At 41.0% G+C, this 22,837-nt stretch overlaps 1 long non-coding RNA gene across 1 annotated transcript in view; it reads right to left on the bottom strand.

Annotated features, from left to right (window-relative positions):
* The window catches only part of LOC127013324 (uncharacterized), a 223,029-nt gene that overhangs the window by 54,852 nt on the left and 145,340 nt on the right, over window positions 1–22,837 (bottom strand). Inside the window, exon 5 of the long non-coding RNA XR_007766067.1 lies at window positions 3,814–3,883. This is a non-coding gene — a long non-coding RNA (uncharacterized LOC127013324). The remainder of the gene's footprint in view (window positions 1–3,813; window positions 3,884–22,837) is intronic.

Genomic DNA, 22,837 nt, shown 5'->3' with positions numbered 1-22,837 from the left:
GCTTTCTCACACTCTTGGGTCAGCCAAGCAAGAGGAGAAAGGAGACCTTTGGTTTCTGTTCCTGACACTACTTCTGCATGCACTGCAAGCCAAGTTGAATTATGTTTCCGTTCATGCAGGCCTAAAATAAGCACATAGTAGCTTACATACATCTTTCACATTGCGGCCAAGATTAATTCATTAGTTATAATATGCTTTGAGATCCCTGGGTAAAAAATGCAAAGAACTAAGCCAGTAGTTTCTAACTCAGGCCCTGACTGGCATCAGGAGATAAAGATGCACACACTACTTCAGGTACCTAAATTCACTACCTTCTGTCTCTGAGTTTCAGATCTCATCATAAGTTCTTTCCAATACCTCCAAACTTTTGGCTCCAACTTTTGAAATCCACCTTTGGCTGTGAGATAGATGAAGTATTGGATTCACTATGAACTCAGATTAAAAATTATGCAGGGCCCTAAGAAAATGCTGACAGAGACAGAAGCAATTATCAGTTATTAACATCAAAAACTCATCTCTTGCAGAAGGCCAGTGAAACTACACTTAGAGTTCCCTGGATGTATCAACCTTCAGGTGTAATAATTTGGCCCATCTTCGCGAAAGACGAGTTCAGCATTTGCAAGTTTGCTATATGATATAGAATAGAAAGGATTACATACTCTAAAACATTAAAAGTGTGTTTACTGTTCTTTGCCAGCTTTGGAATCTAGGAAAGAAAGTCTCCTCCTTTCATTACATTTCTCAACTTGCTACTGTACTGAAGGTTCATATTTCTCCACAATCCTAAAATGCAGATTTATCCTTTTATATTGGATCCTGTATTTGCTTCCAATCACTGAGCTACTCTGCAGGGCTTTTCATCAAAATTTGCCCTCATATTCTGAAGTACCAGCATTTTGTTAAATTGTTCCAGAAGTGTCAAATATAGAATTGCTTTTCAAACATGATTTGGCTTTGTTTTTAAACATAGGTGTGCCATAATTGCTATTTATCATACTTAGTAGTGGTATCATATCACCATGGGCTTTGGCTGTCTCTTGGACATGTTTGTGCTCAGTGGTCTTGCACTTAAATTGTGAAGCCAAAGAGGGGAAGAGCATGGGGACAGGAGCCACAAAAGAAGAAAAACGATCTGCTTTTTTGAGTTTTGCGAAGTCTTGCACAACAGCGATTCCTGATTCACAAATTTCACACAAATACACGACATTCTTAAAGCACACCTACATGTGACTATATGGTCATTCCAGATTGTTTTAAATAGGCATGCAGCTTACATTAATACTTATCTAAATAGAAAGGATATCTTAAAACAGAAAAAAATAGAATATATTTACAAACTTCATTGGTGTCGTGGTTTAACCCCAGCCAGCAACTAAGCACCACACAGCTGCTCGCTCGCTCACTCCTCCCCCCTCCCAGTGGGATGGGGAGGAGGATCGGGGAAAAAAAAGTAAAACTCGTGGGTTGAGATAAGAACGGTTTAATAACTAAAGCAAAATAAAATATAATACTAACAATAATAATAATAATAATATGAAAAAGGAATGTAACAAAAAAAAAAAGAAATAAAACCCATGAAAAGACAAGTGATGCACAATGCAATTGCTCACCCCCTGGCTGACCGATGCCAGAGCCACTATCTGCTTCTCATGGCCAATTCCCCCCAGTTTATATACTGAGCATGACGTTCTATGGTAGGCAATATCCCTTTGGCTAGTTTGGATCAGCTGTCCTGGCTATGCTCCCTCCCAGCTTCTTGTACACCTGCTTGCTAGCAGGGCATGGGAAACTGAAAAATCCTTAACTTAGGATAAGCACTACTTAGCAACAACTAAAACATCAGTGTGTTATCAACGTTATTCTCACACTAAATTCAAAACACACTGTACCAGCTACTAAGAAGAAAATTAGCTCTAACTAAACCAGGACAATTGGGAATACCAATAAATTCTTAAGACGTAGTAGTCTCATGAAAAAACTATAAAACTCAGTCTGCCCCCAAAGGTGACTGTTATGCATGGCCCAAAGACATTATGGCGTGGTTAGACTTCAGTATTTCTGAAAAACTAGACCCTAAGAGACTTTCTCCCAATTACAGAGTTCTCCCTAAGTGCCTTAATACTGATCATGATCTCTCAATGAACAGCTTTATGGAAGCACCCAATGGATGTCAGCGACCACTCAAATCACATTTTGGACTCATCACCACTATAATGACTAACCACATTTTGTTAAACATGTACATTCAAAATCTGGAACAAGATTTTTGCTGCAAATAAACAGAAAGCTGAGCTGACACACACTTTTGCTAAATTAAACTAACAGCTCAGCACCTTGGTGGTTTTTTAATACAAAATTCATCTTTAGGGACCGATAAATGGACTGAAGACTGTTCACTTCAAGAGAAAAAGATGAAGCCCTCAATTTTAAACTATAAATCATCATTCTGCAAAAGCTACTTCAAAAAGAGTTAAAAGGTTTAAAAAATGGCAAATGTAAATCACAACTGTTTTCATGGAAATGCTGGTTTATCTTTAATGCTGCACTGTCAATAGCTTTATTGTCACTGGAAGCAGTGAAATGCAAGAAGTTTGGTATAATTACCTCAGCGTATTCAGTATCTTAAATTGATCAAATTACGTGAATTGATTTTTAAAGATTCAGCTTAGGGAAGTAGCAAGGGGATGCCTGGGAAAAAACCATCAGTTCCATCTGCAGAGTGGAACTAATTATATGTTATGGATGGCTTATGCTTTAGGACTATAAAAAATTGCAGGTGACTTTGGTTACTAGAGGAGCTATCAGTCAGCCTGAATTATTGACATATTTTTGTGTAGTGTAGCTTCAAATATTTCCCTCAGTTTTCTTTTTCACCCTCAAAATGTAAACATCCAGACCTATCATCCAAAGGAAGGTCACAAGGTCGAACGCAGGAACAAGCTATTCTAGTACCTGCGATTCCATCAAAACCAAACTCTTATCTTGCAGCTGGTACGCAGGGGAAAGTTTAACGCTCCTCTTCCATTAGCTTCTCTTAAGATCATTTCATATCAAGAGATAAAATCCAAACTAAAAAACTATATCCAGAGACTGTTCCACAGTGATCAGAGAGGGCATTACACCCTTCACTTGATGCTTAAGCACCAATGACCAAAAGGATTCACTGGGCGGCAGGAAACTATGAAAATAGAATTGAAGAAGAGATTAGGATTCCCAAATACTATCACATCATTGTAAGAGAAGACCTATTTTAGACTTAAAATTAGGCAATTTAGAAAGCCTAACACACTTCATCTTTCTTCCAAAACACACATCATAACTAATACTGAAGGCCACTGGGAGAAAGAAAAAAATAAAAGAAAAAAAGAAACAATTTTATTATCCTTTCCAAACATACACTAGCATACAATCCCTTAGGACATGACCACACTCTTTCCACAGGATCCCATTCCCTTTCAATACTCTGAATGGACAGTGATAGTTGAACAAGTGATCATTAATAATTTTGCCTTACTCTTACTATTCAGTGTGAAGTCCCATGTCTTGTTTACTGTGTACTATTCAGATCCTGATTTGAACAATAAATTATTCATTTGCTTGTAGGTTTTCCTACAGTGCTCATCACAACAACATCTGAATGCATTACAAACATTAAGTGATTCATTTTCACATCATCTTTGTGTGATGAAGTGAATGATATCATTGTATGCACATTACAGAAGGGGGGGGCATGACATGGGGATATTAAAGCATCTGTTAATTCCAAGTGTGCAAATGGAGGCTTGCAGGGCCAAGCTTCTTCAAAATACTTACATTTGTCACACCATTCGAATCAGCTTCAGTAGCACATGTGGATCATACCCACAGGTCTCAGAGCAGGGCCCTGGAAAATGAGAAGTACAATCATGATCACCTGATCACCTGAAAACATTTTGCTTGTAAACTATATTGCACATAAAATGCGATGAGACAAAAATGTTGACAGTGGAAGAAATTCTCAGAACAAGCAGTTACATTGCAGAGGTGTAAAAAGAAGGTAAACAGCAAAAACTCAGATACAACAGCAGAGACACCAAAGCACAATAAGGATTTGTACCATGCTGAGTTTCAGAGAACGCCACATTTCAGAGAACATCCATCCTTTATTGGAGGCAGGAGGAAACATAGAGACAAAGGATGAGGAAATGGCTGAGGTAATTAATGCCTTCTTTGCCTCAGTCTTTAATAGTAAGACCAGTTGTTCTCCGGGTACCCAGCCCCCTGAGCTGGAAGACAGGGAGGGTGAGCAGGATGAAGCCCCATAATCTAAGGGGAAATGGTTAGTGACCTGCTACACCACTTAGACACACACAAGTCTATGGGGCCGGATGGGATCCACCCAAAGGTACTGAAGGAGCTGGCGGAAGTGCTCACCAAGCCACTTTCAATCATTTATCAGCAGTCCTGGCTAACCAGGGAGGTCCCAGTTGACTGGAAGTTAGCAAACATGACGCCCATCTACAAGAAGGGCCAGAAGAAGGAGGATCCGGAGAACTACAGGCCTGTCAGTCTGACCTCGGTGCTGGGGAAGGTTATGGAGCAGACAATCTTGAGTGCCATCATGCAGCACATACAGGACAACCAGGTGATCAGGCCCAGTCAGCATGGGTTTATGAAAGACAGGTCCTGCTTGAATAACCTGATCTCCTTCTATGACAAGGTGACCCGCTTAGTGGACGAGGGGAAGGTTGTGGATGTTGTTTACCTGGACTTTAGTAAAGCCTTTGACACTGTTTCCCATGGCACTCTCCTGGAGAAGCTGGCTGCTCATGTCTTGGATGGGTGTACTCTTTGCTGGGTAGAAAATTGGCTGGGTGGCTGGGCCCAGAGAGCTGTGGTGAGTGGAGTTAAGTCCAGCTGGTGGCTGGTCACTAGTAGTGTTCCCCAGGGCTCAGTATTGGGGCCAGTTTTGTTTAATATCTTTATCAATGGTCTGGACGAGGGGATCAAGTGCACCCTCCATAAGTTTGCAGATGACACCAAGTTGGGTGGGAGTATTGATCTGCTTGAGGGTAGGAAGGCTCTACAGAGGGATCTGGACAGGCTGGATCAATGGGCTGAGGCCAATTGTACGAGACTCAACAAGGCTAACTGCCAGGTTCTGCACTTGGGTCACAACAACCCCATGCAATGCTACAGGCTTGGGGAAGAGTGGCTGGAAAACTGCCTGGTGGAAAAGGACCTGGGGGTGTTGGTTGACAGCCAGCTGAATATGAGCCAGCAATGTGCCCAGGTGGCCAAGAAGGCCAATAGCATCCTGGCTTATGTCAGAAATGGTGTGGCCAGCAGGACTAGGGAAGTGATTGTCCCCCTGTACTTGGCACTAGTGAGGCCGCATCTTGAATACTGTGTTCCGTTTTGGGCCCCTCACTACAAGAAAGACATTGAGGTGCTGGAGCGTGTCCAAAGGAAGGCAACGAAGCTGGTGAAGGGTCTAGAGCACAAGTCTTATGAGGAGCAGCTAAGGGAACTGGGGTTGCTTAGCCTGGAGAACAGGAGGCTCAGGGGAGACTTCATCGCTCTCCACAACTACCTGAAAGGTTGTAGCGAGGTGTGTGTCAATCTCTTTTCCCAGTAACAAGTGATAGGACAAGAGAAAACAGCCTCAAGTTGCACCAGGGGAGGCTTAGATTGGATGTTAGGAAAAATTTCTTCACTGGAAGGGTTGGCAAGCATTGGAACAGGCTGCCCAGGGAAGTGGTTGAGTCACCATCCCTGGAGGTATTTAAAAGATGTGTAGACATGGCACTTAAGGACATGGTTTAGCAGTGGACTTGGTAGTGTTAGGTTAATGGTTGGACTTGATGATCTTAAGGGTCTTTTCCAATCTAAATGATTCTATGATTTGCTGTCTCCACCGCTAGTACACTGCTAAGATTTCTTGGTTTATGCCTTTCATCTTCCTCAGCTAGATGAGCTGGTGCAGTGAAGCAAAGAAGAAATAACACCACGTGCTCATTTCACACCTCAATCCAAGTGGGAGAGATCCCAGAAGCTCAGAAGGGGCAGAACACAAAGCGACAGTAGATGGCTGAAGGGGAGCATGCTCCAGGGACCCTCCTCACCGCAGAGCCGGGAGTGCGCCAAGAGAGCACTCCATCACAGATTAAAAAAGGCTTGGGACTGTGCATTTAAGCAATGGGGACCACCTTTAATCTTTCCCTGTTAGATGTAATTCACTCAAATACATCTGACCTCATTTAAAAATAATTAAAAACCTCTACATGCGAGTTGTATGTATTTATACAGTTTCTATTATGACAACTTCTTCCACAGTTTGATCCTTTCCCCAGTGTCTAAACCAGACAAAATCATGCATGCAGACCATCTGGCATCTTACTTAGCCTTCCAATAAATGGCTATCCTTACACAGGGTTTACCTTTCTTGACTACAAGTGAAAACAGTTCCAAACTGTGTTAAACTTTCCTAAGGGGCAGGCATGGAGACAGAGCTGCTGTGGTGGAAAAAATCCTTTCAGAATTACTGTACTACAAAAATAAAGGGGTTTCTGCTTCCATTCCAATATCCACAGTATTTCCATGAGAAATACAGCTGGATATAGCCTTACCATATGTAGGGCAGCACACATGTTGTGTTCGGCAGCTGTAACCAAACAGGCTGCTCGTTATAGTCCAACATCGATCTATTTTTCAGAAGCGACCCAGAATCTGTTCGCAGTTCTGCAACGGGTCTCTTACAGACTATGAATATGTTATTGGAAGATGCCTTCCTCCATGCCTTCAAAAATCTGATTCAGTTGCTGCAACTCAATTCAAATTATACAGCAAGGACAAGCGGGTCCATCCTATACTCAGACTTGCAGTGTCTTTCATTCCTTGATATCAGTTTTTCTTCATGGCTTTCCAGGTAGTCTGGGAAAGCCCCTTCTAAATTCAGTAATCCCCTTGCATTGGTTGCAAACCCAGATGCTCCTCTGGTCTTTGCAGGACTCCCCATACTCATCGTTCAGGAAAACGGGGTTCATCACTAACAGCAGTGGTACAGCAAAGCTCAGTCTTCCTTTCTCATTCCCAAGGTGCTACCGCACCAGAAACAGGCTGCTTTGGTTTTGTGGCTCTTTGAGGAAGACTCTTGAAACTGCCTGGAGTGTTTGTCATATAACTGACAGTATCAGTAGATATATGTACGAGGTAAGCCTGAATCAAGGTCTGGCGGGAGGTGTTTTCCTCTGTGGGTAGGCAGAATGCCTGGGAGAAGAGGTTGTAAGGAATTGAGCAGGAAGGTATATAAGCCAGTCTCCTGGCCTTTATTTGTTATCATTGGCTTGACTCCAACGCTTCAATTTCTATCAGTCACTGGTTTTAAAGAGGTTGGGTTTAAAATGCTAACCACTGTTGAGCTTACAGGCCAGCCATCAGATTACACTGATACCAAACCTGCTGGAGAAGAGACCGCATGGAAGAGAAACACCCACATGGTCCTTTCTGCTCAGGACTTCAGCTCACACCCGAGTCTTAATAATTCATATCACTCATAGTAGCTGTGTCTTCATATATAATGTTCTACTCAGTTTCTTCTCATTACATATTACACTAAAATAAAAGACGCTTTGGCCTAAGTAGAACAAAAAAAAGAATATTTGCTTGGGGAAATAAACTTATCTCAAAAATTCAGCTTAGCCTGATTTAATATAACACACAAGTCTGACCCCTCTGTGAGCTTTAGGCTTGTTAAGAGACCATGGGGATATTTCAAACACTATTTGTTTTTACTTTTGACTATTTCAGAAGCAGAGTAAAATTGACATGCGTTACCTGTGAGCAAACTCAAGATGAAACCCAGGTCTGAGCATCTCCCACCCAGAAGAACAATGTGGAAGCTAAAGCAGCAAAAATGAGTTGATGGTTTTATGATAAGACTGAGATCCCAAAGACTGAAGCCTGTGCTTAAGCTTGAGAGGGAAGAGAAAGGTGAAGCAGTTCTAGACTCAGAGTGTAAGCTGGTAACACAAGGGTCACTAGTAGGTAGTTTTAACTGGAACAAATGAGGGCACGGACAAAAAGCACATTAGCAAATACCAGTTCCACTGTAGCTGTCTATGAAACATCAACCCGTTTAGTACATTCAGACAGAAAATCTGCAGCATAGGCATTTGATAGCTGTAAGTCATATAAAAATTGTTTGCATTTGTGCTGAAATCTGCATTTGCTGTTACTTCATGACCACCTGCATCACAACATTTGTACACAAAAGAAGATTGCTTAAAAGAAGTCAAATATCTGGTATGCTAGGACAATTCATAATTTTTTAAATACTGAGGACAGTTCATTGTTCTACTATGCACTGGTACTCAGCATTAAAAAATCATTTTCTAACATAGTCTTACCCTGACAATAGCATTTATCCCATTTAAAACATATATAAATTATATAATTTTTTTTCCCTTCAATATGATTTTTATATGCCTATGTTGTTTAGGCTATGGTTTATGTTATACCATCATATAACGCAAATCAGCTTGTGTTTAGTAGGATAACTACAGAATATAGGAATAAAAAAGGATCTGTTCTTTGTATCTACTTCAATTAAAAATCTATATTTAAAAAAACCTAGAATATTTATTTTTTACTTTTTCATTTAAACTGATCCATAAGAAAACAATTTCTATACTGGGCTATTAATTGAAAAAAATGTTATAGGCAGTTAAAATATTATAAGTAATATCTCATGATTTTTAATAAACTACTTAGAAAACTCTTACATCATATTATGTAAATATATATCTTAAGTGTTAAATACAATAATTAAATTTAAATACAATAATTCTGAAACTGCAGTTTAACATGGAGTACAGGTCCCACGGCTATTAGAGATTGAGCGCGCTATGGAAACTTTACTCTTCCCCTTCCCCTCTTCAGCTGCTGGAAGATCACACTAATGGCTCCCTGAGGCTGGGTTCAAGAAGCACAATCAGCATGCTATAGGAACGGCTGCAAAATTTGATACCTTCTTTTGTAGCCTATTTCCCTCAGGCCAAACTGCAGAGCTTTCACATGAAGGGGGGAAGGGAATAAAAAGGAGACTTTTAGAAGTATGTCTGCCTTGCACAATATATAAAATGAATTGCCATTGTCCCACAATAGAGAAAAACACCTCCCTGTCCTGTCACAAGTTGCAGAACTGTAGACCTACTGAGTCGCTGGAGGAAGAACCTTTTCGTTATTGTGAGTGTGTAGTAACACTGCTAATCCATGAACATTCAAGCCACACCAACAAAACAGGAATGAGACTGGTCTGAAAATCTCGCATTTTTTAAAAATATGTTTATGCATTTTTTTAATCTTCCGTCTCCTGAAGCTTCAAAATAAAATTCAATCTTATTGTCAACCTCCCCCCCCGCCCAAACTGGAAGCGCTCAAAAGAAACTTTGCTTTTTGTAACAAGGAGTAACAAGATTTCACAGAATACTTCTCCAGGAGCAAAGATCACAAATATCACCCAATCTCTAGAGACTCCAGTCCTAGACTGAAGCTGTATTAAGTGCTTCTGCAAAATACTCACTTCATATTTTAAATTATATTTTTAAAAAAGCCAGCCAGTGACTGATTAGAAAGAAGCTGGAACTGTGCCAGGTACTGTATTCAAAACACCTTGAAACAAACTGCAGTACTGTCTATATTTGGAAACCATAAAAAAGTTGCAAAACTAAAACCATATACATGCAAAATATACATTCAGCCTTCATTGTTTTCAAAGGAAACAAGTACAGATAAACTACAAGGATAACATATGGTTTGGATATGAATGTGGTTTACATCTGTTACTGGTTAATTAGTTCAAACTTTACCCACAGTGGAGTTTCGAAGATGCAGGGACACGAGTTAAATAAATGAGCCATATTTTAGAATGCTGAAGAGACCTAAGAATCCCCAAATCCAACTGGTGGGTCTTTCAGCCTTGCAGAAGTACCTTTCTTGGTTGGAGCACTTCTCAGTGGATTAGGCATGAACAACACTGTCGGGGGAGCTGGGTCCTTACCCAGGTTCTCATCAGTTTGCTCTTATCTCAAGTCACTCACCTGCACACAGAGTCTCAGTTCTGTCACCAGGAAAACACGCTTAATGGCACAGATATGCTTAAGTAACTCATATAACCAAAGCCAGGAGACAAGACTAACTCTTTATTTCTTGACCTAGCCTTTATTTACTCCCAGTAGTCACGATGAGCTTCATGTACACACCTTTCAAAATCAGCAAACAGAATTTTCCCAAAGTAGTCTCCCCACTTTTCAGTTTAATGTAAAATAGTGTTTTCTTTTCTCAAAAAAAAATGAGTTAATCTATTTTATCATCATTATGAAGGCAAAACCAGTAAAACTGTGTTAAAGCAAACTTTCAAAATGGTTGTGTGTCCTAACTTCAGCTACTTCTTTTTATTTTAGCTAAGAAGTTAAAGCTAACATTAATGCATATTCAGCAAAGGACATGCTCACTACCTAATCAGAGGATTAGCCTGTGTTAAGGATTGTTAAGGCCATAACTTTGCACCTCCAGAACTTAATTTTCCATTTTCAGCATACGTAAAATAATAGCTATAAAATAGCAGTACGACAGAATCAAAATGATGTACCATAATGATCACCTGTGATAAAGGCATCTCCTTAAATCTCATTCATACATGTCTCAATTTTAACAAGAAAAAGGAAAGCTGGTTATAAAAGATACTTCATAGTAACAGCCAACTTTTCTTTTTTTTTAAAAATGATCTTGGGGTTCTTCAGAGATGCTAATTTTGAAGCATGCTATTTAACCCTAAGAAAACCTTCTATCAGCTATGTCAGTTTGTATTGATTGTTGCTGAAAAAAAACAGATGGGAAAAACACAAGTTCCCAATACTTGCAACAGCATTCTGGAGAGCTGACTACAGGACACTACATTTTATTGATCTCCTTTTACAACAGTACCACATCTACATTTCAGAATTGTGTCAGGGAGTAACTGTAGAGGGTTTCAGGAAAAACAACAACCAAACAAACAACAACAAAAATTGAGCCAGTCAAGAATGATTGATTTTATTCCCAGTTTTTCCATAGACTCAATATGTGCTTTTTGGAAAGATACTTTAGCTCCATTTCTTACTTTATTTGCTTTCAGTTTCTTTCTTTTTTCTTTTTTTTTTTTTTTTAAATACTCGCTGGTTTAGATTACTGATTCATATTGACATCAACACTCTCCCCTTTTGCGGGAGGAAAGTAGCTTCCTCCTTAACTTTCCCTCATGAAGTCCCCCAGTTGAGTTATAAAATCCTGTTAAAGTAGGAGGTCATTTAAATAAGACATAAATCAATAGAAAAAAGATCAGCTTCTTTCCTGCACAGGTGTCACTTCTATTTATTTTGAGTGCAAAACCCAGCGATCACAAGTTCAGAATATTTATATTGCAACCCAATCCTCATGGTCCGTTGACAACTGATATTTCTTTGTTAAATAGAGCAAAAACCCTTATGGACCCATCAGATCTTGACAGTTTTACAGCACTCCTAGCAAGATTTTCCAGCAATAGAACACTACCGGGCCTTGTAGTCTTGTGTTCCTCAACAAAAGCTGATGTGATCTCATCTTTGTGCTATACTTCAGTGATACCCTCTGAGCCTCATGAGGTCAGATAATTCTGAGCACATTGGTCTCCAAGAGAGCTCCAGGCGTACCTGGATAACCTATAAAAAGGAAAGATTTGAGTGCAGATGAAAACAGCCACTTACCTAACTTAGCCATAAGGATGCCATGTTGCACCTCAGCCAAGAAGCAGCATTATCTATCACTAACTTCCAATATAACACTCAGTAAGCAAGCGCCCTCCTACCAGACTTTATTTTGCTGCGTTCATAGATTATGAAGGCTCAACAGTGTTAGCAGTAGGGAGTCACAGGCACAACGGACAAATTAATTGAGGAAAAAAACCCAAACTTACACGTCTCCCAGGACTGAGCAGGTATGACGAGGCACCGAGTCACAGATGTGCCTGCCGCACTGTAATACACTGTTAGATATGCAGCCTGATGAGCCAGAAGAGGGGAGGAACACAAAGTTCCAAGTTGCAGCAGCCAGGCAGGTGTACCTATAAACCTCTTAATGCTTCTTGTTACTGCTTCAGTCAAAAGCAAGATATTTGTCCCACAGTGTTCTAAGTCTTTGATCTGAACAGAGATAATCTAACATATCATTTGCACAACTGAGTTATTTCCTCTCCTTCTCCTTGCTCCCTCCCTCCCAGCAAATCAAATTTTATCAACCCTATAATACATATCCTGTCTCACTAGAAGGACACATATCTATATGGATGCAATGTTTATTCAAAATCTCAGCAGTAAACTTCAAAGAAAAATGGTAAGGAGAATACTGGCAGTTGAGCAGCATTTGCTTAAAAAAAAAAAAAAATTAAAAAAAAAACCAAACCAAAACAAAAAAACCCAGCACCTTTCTTTGAAGGTAACTTTGTTCGTAACAAAAGACTCAGAAAGACTCAGTGACAGTCCAGATACCAGAAAGGTCCTCCTTGCTGTTCTTTGCAGCTTTGGTACCTACAGCAGGGCTACAAGAGAACTATGCTAGCAAGTGAGTTCTGCTCTCCTTGCACTTGTAAATCTTTTACAGACTCAGGATAAAGGTGATGCAGTAACAGAATGGTTTCCTTTCTGCACAGAAAATGAAAAGACAAAAAGACACACCAAGTAATGATTTTGATCACTAGTACTAGAAATTCTACCCTCATCCCAAAACAATGTATTTCTGCCAAAATCTTTCTGAATCTGAATGGTACTTGCTGAAGTACCATTAATATGTCTCCGTACAGTAGCATAGGAAATTAATCGTACCTGGTCTGCATGGAAGTCTTTAAAATATGCACATATTTATCTGTCTCGTCCTACATGCATAAATCTACCTTTACAATTTCTGGAAAACACTGATAAACACTGCTTAGGAGACAAGAAATGTACAAAGCAAGAAAAGGAATGAATTTACATGGGAATTTACTGTGTCTGCACAGCATACAAATGAACCCAATTTTTTCCCACAATTAAATCTATGGTGTTATCAAGACAATCAGTTTATTTTAAGATTGTCAACCCAATATATAAATTTCCTTTTGTGCTTGAAATGCCTTTATCAGATAAGATAGCTTTTGTTTAAACTGCTATTTTCAGCCTTTGCTTTGGGGGTTTTGAATATACACAGTGAAGTAACTTGAGATTTCCTACCCTGTTTTAAAATGTGTTTCTTCTGTCTGTTTGTGTTTTGTAATTTCCTGTCAAATAACCTCACCATAACTAACTTTCCTTGCTCCAACCTACTACTATTTTTTTTTTTTAAAGCCATTCCCACTTCCTGAGGATGGTAATAAAACTCTGATTACATTCGGCTGTTATCTGCCTTTTCTTCCCCTCCCTCCTCCCTCCCTCACTCCCTTTGTCAAAGCCAGCACTCAGGTTTCAGCTCTTCATGGACTGAGAAAGGCACATAACGGGGAGAGGAAGCAAATCAGACTGCAGGAATCCAGATTCATTAGAGTTTATTGGGTCAATCAGCAGCTGGACCAGAGCCAGACAATTAGGTTGTGCGGCCCCTGAAGTCTGGATGCGTCGCTCTCCTTCCAGAGCCAAGCGAACTCCGCAGCAGCCACCGTAACAACTGCACACGTCAGCACCGTGCCCCGCTGTCTGCCACGGCCGTGGGGGTGGAAAGAGGAAAAGGAAAGCAGCAGCACGCTGCTGCTTCAAATCGGTTACAACTAACTGAAAAAAAAGTTCATTTGGCCGATTTTTTTCATTAAGCATGAAGCTGCTCGTTTTTCCAACTGAATTCTCTCATTAGTCTTTGCTAATTCCTACCAAAAAAACACAGTTTGCTAATATATCACCATACAGAGCCTACAGACTATTTGCCTTTCTTCATCTGAAATTCTTTAACCTCTTCCATTTGTCTTCAACTGCACGTTTCTGTTTCAGCCAAACTTAGCCCCCACTTACCCCTCTATCTTCTCACTCTGTCCCCCCTTTCCGCCATCCACAAGACGACATCCCTACTTATTTCAGCAGTCACTCCTTTCCGCCTTTCCCTTATCTATAAACTTGTTGCAAGCATAGGCTGAAGCCAATGCACTCGCTTCCTCTCTTCCAACTCTACACTGGATCACGTCCAGTCCAGCTTCCGCTGTTTCCCTTTGAATGAAAGTGCTTTCACCAGGGTCATTCATGATACCTTCCCGGGCAAATCTCAAGGACCTTCCTCTATCCCCCTCCTGCTTGGCCCTTCTGGTTCTTTTGGTAGTGCTGATCATCATCCTTGCTCTGACATCTCATCCTCACTGAGGTTTCAAATCAGTCACTATTTTTCCTGTCAATGATTATTCTCTGTTCTGGGCAGCCCACCGTATCGATGGGCACTTCTGAAAGCTCTGCCACTGGCAAGCTTTTATTCTCAGTTCAGCACATTTGGGTGATCTCTTTAGCTCATGACTTTAGCCCTCACCTCTGCATTGATGGTTCAGATGACATTTCAAGATTGCTGAAGCAGTCTGAGGTGATCCGACACAAAGGCAATGGCAGGAATGCGTGGTAAGGGACAGGCGAGGGGCATAGGCCAGGAACCCTAGATCAGATCAAGCAGCTCATGAAACCATGGTGTCAGACACAACTTTTCCCCTTCTAAGCCATCTCCTTTGCACTTATACACATGCCTCATTTTACCTCCCAAATTTTCAAGTTTTACATTTTGACACCAACATAAATTAACTTGCCCTAATACTAAATGCCTTCCCTACAAAACTCCCTCCTTTCCCTACAACTGATGCCAACACTGGGATTTCAATGCTTACAACAGCAAATTCAAAGTCACTTGTGACATTTCCTTCTCTCCTGAGTATCAAGTCCAGCCACTCCCTTTCAGCCCCTTGCTTCCAGCCTCAGCAGCTTAAATCTCTCACTCTATCCTAACCAGTCTGACAATATTCTCCCCTTTAGTGTCCCAAAAATGCCACTGCCTTCTACCAGGGCATAAAAGGTACAACTGCTGAACTCATCTTCCCTTCTCTGTTCGGTCAGAAAACCCCCAAATAAACCCTTCAAGTAGTTTCCTAACATGGTATCACATTTAAAGTTCTTTTCACACCCTCCTCTAACTTTTTTCTAAGGTTCATATACATTAAACCTTCCTGAATTGACACAACGATCCTCAAGAACCACAACGCCAAGTGGTGTGACAACACAAAACTACTCCTGTTCCAGATAGCTGACACAATTAAGCACAAAGCAGAGAGTCCAGAGGTGGACAGTGGGCGTTGAAGGATTTGCTAAAAATGCTTGCAGTCACACCTTCAATTTCCGAGTGAGCAGTCATAAAGGTTAGCTATTTTATGCAATTCAGGAGCACTGAGATATTCAAGCTTTGCTTCCATCACATTCAGATTTTTCTCTCCTGATGGTCACTGCTAGGGTTTCTTTGCGGGGATGTGCAGTGGGGTGGTTTGTTTTTCTTTTTTTTTTTTTACTCTGAAGCCACATCTAAATTATGCTTAATCCTGCACAAGCAGCACCATTACATAGTAGCCCTTCTGCTGTTTGGAAGTTATTTATATGGCTCAATGTCCTTTTTCTATGTGTCTAAACATTACTTGCTAGCTTCCATTCAGCCTGAATTCTGGCAACTCTAACTTTCACCCTTTCCTGATAACTTTTTCTCCTTCCTTGGGAAACAAAATCCAGACTGCTGGAGTACTTGCAAAAATTCCCAATTTCTGCACTATTCAGGTCCCTGAGCTCTCCAGTGCAGCTGACTTGCCTTGCTAGCAGTTTGACAATCTCAAGTTTGCTATCTTTCAAAGACAATTTTTAATTAAGAACATACTTTTAATCCTCTCTTCATTTTCATTAAATCAATTCCTGATCACTTGATCTGAAGTTACTTCCCATGTCTAGCTCTTCTATGATCTCATCATTAGCTGCTAAAACCAGAACAGATACTCTTGTATTCAGTATGTCCTATCCTGTTGTGGTTTGGGGGTTTTTTTGTGTGTTTTGGGGTTTTTTTTAAATGATCTTTCACATTGTTAACACTCATGGACACCCTACTACCTTCTCTTTCTGTTCTTCCTGAACGCAGCAACTAAGTACTACTTTTCCAGCAAGATTATTCTTCTTCTATGTACCTATTGTCCTCTACAACATTTGTCTTCACAGGTATTTTAGATTCCTCTATCCTATCAACCTGGTATTTAAGCACAAACCTGGTATATTTAAGTACAAACCTTTTCCTTGTTTCTAACTGACCACAACCAACTCTCTTGTTAGGTTAGGCACAAACCTTTTTATTAACTGTTCTGTTGATCCAATTAATGTCCCTATCATTTCTATCACTCTTCTTTTTTCTTGCTGTCCTTCCATTATCCATTATTGTATCTTCTCCCTTTTCCACTTCCTGCACACTAAAGCCAGGCATGAATATTGTATGAGCATGTTCAGACCTTTTCCCATCATTTCTTGACATATTCAACTGCTGTAACAGACTCAGTATCAAAGACTGCTACCCCACACTGTGATGTAGACCATCCTTTAAGAAATATTCTCTTTTCTTGAATGGATCCCAGTAGAAATATCGCCCAAACTTTCCTCCCATCTGCCCACCTACCGGCCTTCTGTAAGGACTGGATGAATTCTGATCACCAGAGTCCAAATTTTCTGCAGAAATCATGGCAAAAGTAGAACTGGGAAGAGATCTGCATATCCTGATGGGTTTCTCCTAAGAAAGAGCAAAAGCACTGAAGTGCCATTTTAAAATGTAGCAAATAAGTGAGGGAGGTAGGCGCCATGGGCTGATGGAAAGCAAGAGTCAGTCTCCAAAAACTGTACGAATTACAGGTAGAACAGAGGTAGACTGTTAGGTGCTTTTAAAATAAAGTTGATTTTTGTCTAAGGTAGTGGAAAGTAAAGGGAAATCCAGAGAGAAAAGGACAAAGTTAAAGGTGATATGATTGGAAGACCTTTTGTAGGAGCAGTCTAAAGGGATATTAACAGGACAAGAGAGCACATGCCAAAACCAGAAAAAGTAACATGGCACAGAGAATCATAAGGTGATAACAGACTGGGCGAGAGCTTTAGCAGTAAATACGGATGAGAAATGCCTTTTCTTCTGAAGTCCACAAGTGTCTGAAAACGTCAGATAACTTTTTGCAAGAGAAGCTAAAAGAAAATTCAAACTGAAGGTGATATTGGACAGAATTCCAATCTGTAACATAAGTGTAGAAAAAATGGTGAGACCACCACTAGGAAATATCACATATTTTCCTCAGACAGGACTCAAGTACAAACATATCTGAGTCATGAGAATAGAAGGTACAGAGAGTAAAAGGAAACCTGCAGAATTATTCCTACTCTGAAAGCCATGTGTAGAATATCCTCCCAGACATACAGAGTGTTAGAAGGAAACGAAAAAGTCATAAAAGTGTAGGGAAAATATGCCTGCTTTAAAAATAAAAAGCTTGGTGACTGCTGAAGATGACTAACAGATTCTCAGTGGTCCTTAACTATTGAATGAAATTTTCATATATCCACTTACATGATTTTTTTTTTCCCCCCAATCAACCTTGCCTAGCATGCCCCAACTTCTGCTGACATCCTACATAACAGATCTGACCATTTGAAACCTCCTTGGAGACTTGCTTCTGCCATGCTACAATTCAACAGAGTTATACTAACTTGTCTATAAAGTGCATAGACTTTGCTTATACTCCTGCATCCCAATACCTGTGGACATCTGTCCAACTAAGTTCCCTATAGGGACACGGCTGCCGAACATTTCTTATATTTACTATTGGACACAGTTTGTGTAATACCAATTAGAATGATATTTACCAACGGAATAAACACACAGCAGGATTCAGCACTTGCACTCCGTAACAAAGCACGATGTATCACAGCAGAGACATCAGCTCAGTGCCCAACTCCACTTGAAGAAAGACTAGATAATTTTACCTTATTTCTAAAGGGAGAATCTCTGTATTTCCCAGTAGAGTAAGTCTATGAGGTCTAAATATGTTCCCAAAAAAAGCTGTAGATTATTTCAAATCACCAGCTGTCAGCCAATAGCCTGGATAATGGAAATCCACAGTTTCCTGGCTTCCTGCACACTTCCTTGCAGGCTTAGTGCTGGTTTCTCTCTTATTTACCTACACTCACTATGATTTCCTTTCTCTTTGCTTCAAGAAAAAATTGGGTTTTTTACTTCATCTGTAGGAGATGAAAAGAGGGATTAACACTACCAGAGACTTTGCATATGACCTCTTCTTTCATGGGCATCGTTTGTCACAGAGGTTCATTAGACTTGTGTTTCCTAAACTTACTTCAGTCAAGGAATGAACTTTTAAGATGGATGAACACTCACAGCATAGCTGCTTTAAACAAAACCACCCCAGTTTGTAAATAAGAAGTGATTAGAGAAATTCGCTGCAGAAATCAGTCACATTAATCAGCTGGTTATAGCAGATTGATGTGCAGCCACTAGAGCTGTCTAAACAGTTTTGTTAACCTTTAACAAAAATGTGAAGAAATATGCTGCAAAATGGTTCAGCTTTAAATGGATAGGACATGCTCCTTTTAGGAGAAGAGTTAAGTTCCAAGATTATTATTTTATTCAGATTTTGCACAAAAATTGGCCCTAAAAGAGCAATTCACAGTTACAGCACTCCTTTCCACAAGTTCATTCCAGGCTGTGAACAACAATGGCCCATGGTAGGACACAGAGTATTTATTCAAAGGCAGATTGTAGCTGGGGACTCATCAAGGGAGGCTGATGCTAAGTCAATGTACAAAGCAAAATGAATCATCAGAAAGCCTCTAAGGATTTCCTCCAGCATTCCGTTCCCTCCCGTGTTACCACCAATTTTTTTTGCAGCGAAAATCACAGTGGAATTGCTGAATAGTCCGTGAAACATGGTGCACGCCAGCAGGGTCACAAGGGGCTGCAAGGGTCCCAGCAGACGGCTGCCAGCAGGCCCCATCGCACCCCAGAGCTGCGAGCCCACCCAGCACACGCCGGTCTGCAACCCACAGCTGCGCCTCCACGAGGAGGCTCACGCCGAGCCGGCTGGTGTGACAACATCTCAAGGACAATGGCAGAAGAAAGCCAGCTGAAGAGCGGCCAGTGTGGCTGCACTGTCAAACGGCCAAGTTTGGTACCTGTGCTCGCAGTGACCAGTGCCATCATCTGTAAGGCACCAAGTGAACGTGTGCCAGGCATGAAATCAGTGCTGCTAATAGCCCAGGAAGGGATGGGATGGTTCAACACCTGCAGCAGTGGCCACACACACTTAAAAATAACAAACGTGAACATAAAACACCCTCCCTCCCCCCGAGACTAACTTAAAAATAACACTTAAAAAGTATATTCTTCCTTTTTATTTTGCTTTCTCATTTTTGAGTTAAGAAGCATTTGATTCATATTTCCAGGTTTTCTTCCACAACCGCCAGAAACAGAAAGCTGACTTAAAAGGTGAGGAGCAAGAGAAGAGAAACCCAACAAGCAGTCTTTATCAGTTGTTTTCTTCCAAGAGCTACAGGCTTCAGAGGAACAGCAAAGTAGACATTGATAATATGCTCATGTCAATCATAATACATCTCATAATACCTGGAAGCTCTGAAGTCAACACTTTCAGAAGAAAACCTTACAAGAATGATCTTGGGCTATCTTTAACTTAATTTTGCCCACACTAAACACAAATTCATCATTTCTGTAGCCAATAAAAACCCTATTGTTTTGGATGCAGGATGCTAGACACAAGCACTAGACCTTCTAAAGCAGGATGCACATGTTATCAGATGCAGGGAATTTAGACAAATTCAGGGAATTGTCTTTTATTTTTCTTTATATACATCTACTTCTAATATTTATTAACCCCAGTTTATACAGAGAGAGCAAAATTAAGTTTGGAGTCAACTCTTACTGAAGTCTGATTCAGATTTTAGAAAGTTACAAGCTAGAAGGTGCGTGATAAACTCCACTCTGTTACAATAGCATCTCTCAGTTATACTCAGCAGGGATATTTGTTTAAGCGACAAAAGAATTTGGTGTCAATCCTTCTCGGTGGGTAAACTGCACTTGATCTGTACAGCCAATGAATAATAAATCAATGCAAATTACACCACTTTATCACTAACAACCATTTTCTGGTCAGCTACGCCACAGACTACAGTCTCTCCCACAGGAGATTAATAACCCCCAGTGACTTAAAATAGGAATTATTTATAGCCTGCAGGGGAACAATTGGGCTCTAACACATAATTTGCACCACTGTTTATATTTGCAGTGAATTTGGCCCTTGAAATCTTTGGCTACAATGAAGGCACAAGCTGTTTTCATCATTAGTGCATGACTCTGCAAATTATTTTAATTGATATTTGAATATTTAGCTGTTAGGCAGCTCCCCATGCCCCACAAGAAGTGCCTTATGCTTGACAACCAGGTCACTCATACCCTGTTTCTTAACCACCTGTAGCTTTCCTGGGTAACAATTTTTGATAGAGATTGCAACTGTCTTAAGGTATGTACCATCAACGATAAAATAAATCTCCACGTTGGGACTGCAGACATATTGAGAGGGGAAGGTTTGTAACTCACTCTCTATTAGCACAGTATAAAGCCATTCCTCTTTCGAAAGATGGATGGGTTTAGCCCCTCAGAGGTGCCAGGCAGCTGCGCAGATCTGTAGAAAGAGGCCTCAAGGGCACATCCCAGCTGGTCAGGGCCCCACCTTTTACTGGGAAGATGGATGCTCTTTGCATAGCATCATTTTCATGAGCATCTATCTAGAACTCATCATTGAGCACTAGAGGAAAATACCACATCGAGACAAACCAAAGCTAACTTCACCTATTCGAAAGACTTACGAGATCATGGAATAATACAAGACACTACCATAATGTCATGCAACTCATCCACAGTTTACTTACCCACAACGGTTCAGCCCTGACGTGCAAACTTCAATCTGCAGTAAAACTGCCTCCTCATGCAAACATTAACAGACAGCTTTGATGACACGGCCAATCATTAACAACAGCAGTTCTCTAATGAATGCAGAGACCAACTGTCCAGACACAAACCTGCATTGTGCAATGCTTTGGACGCTGTTCAGTGAACAAGCCTCGCGCAGGTAATGGCACATGAAGTCTTGCGGACATTTGAGCCATGCTAAGGGCAACAAACACTAAGCGGCACCCCATGGTAAGAGCGTGCACAGAAAACACATGGGATGGAGGGAGGGGAGGGAGAAAAATGCCCGTGAGCTGCCTCCAAGCCCAGTAGTGCCCACCCAGCACTCCCGCTGCAGGAAAACCTCAGCCTCTGCCAGGTTGGGCAGCGAGGCCAGCCCCCGCGACAGCACCGGCAGCACAGCCAGGTCCGTACTGTCTGCGGTGCAAAGGCAGATATGGCAGCCACTAGGAGACCTGCCCTTGCCCCTCTCGCACCACTCCAAATTAAGCCGACCTCAGCTGCTGCGGGGTCTGAGGTTATCGGGGCACAGATCTTTGCAAATAAAGAAATATGAACTGTGGGCGTCTGGTTGGGCTCATCTCTCTTTGTGACCAAGAAGCTACTTTTAGGGCTGGCTCAACTTGCCCCGAAGGCTTCCCAGAGCACTGTATAATAAAGATGATTGAAACACAGACTATGTCAACAGACACTTCCTTTGAGAGAGGTAAACAGGAGGACAGCACCTCGCTCATCAAAAACAACCAGACATACCTATAGGGCACAGAGCCTGCCAAGATCCTTTGGGGTTTTCTCTTTCCTTTAAAAAAAAAAAAAAAAATATATTTTTTTCCCCCCAAATTTAATATTAAAAGAAGAAAACACTGGCAACACCCACAGTGATGTTATGTCAGCTGCTTATGTCAGGTCAAATACAGTGCGACAGGAAGCAGGGGCTCTACGTGAATACGACCCCATCAAGTTGGTGCCATTCTGCTCCTCCATCCCAAACACAGACTGCTAAATGATGCTTAACAGAGAGAGCATGAACAGACCCACAGCTTTCTGCCCAGGCTGCCCAAGAGAAAAGCAGCCCTGTAGAACAGAAAAGGTAGTTACATGCCAGACTGCACCTCTTTTGATAGCTCCCATACAATCAAGTCCTCCCGTCCCAGAAAGGAAATGAATTGGGCATTCTTCCTTGGTCTAGATGCGGTGGTGGAAACAGCACAATGTAGGATAGCAAATAAATATTTGGAAGGAAGACATTTTCAGCCATCCAGCTCATAAAAGCAAGCAGAAGACAGTAACCTGGCACAGCACTTGAGTAGCCATCAGGATAGCCAAAGTAAATGAACACAGAGATTGAGAAGGTAAAAACTGGGACCCGTTCAGAAAACTATTAGTTTTCCAAGTTTCTATTTCTCTAGTTGTAAGATATACAAAACCATTCTCTAATGCCTTTATTAAAATGCATATTTATTAACCTTATCACCCTTGTTATCCGAGTTCCCAGTTTTTCCCACTGTGTCACACCAATGGAAGCAACGCACCGGGGCAAAGACAACAGCAAGGCTGTTTTGAGCCTTGTCAAGCACCTTTCTCCCTCGCAGCCTAGCAGAAAGCAAAATGTGACCAGAACCTCTTACAATACAAGACTGATCTTAGCTCCTCCACTATAAAGCGCTAGTCATATTTTCTCTTAAGCTATTTAGTAATTTTCCTGGTACAAAGTGCCATAGGTGATGCCTTAACAAAACGTATGGAAGACAGGGGACAGGCTGCTATAGGCAACTACGCGAGAGCACTTGTTTGCGCT

Source organism: Gymnogyps californianus, chromosome 2, assembly GCF_018139145.2.
Source record: "Gymnogyps californianus isolate 813 chromosome 2, ASM1813914v2, whole genome shotgun sequence".
NCBI classification, from domain to species: Eukaryota; Metazoa; Chordata; class Aves; order Accipitriformes; family Cathartidae; genus Gymnogyps; species Gymnogyps californianus.
Note: the sequence above shows the minus strand (reverse complement) of the source record. Positions and strands in the feature narration are given on the sequence as shown.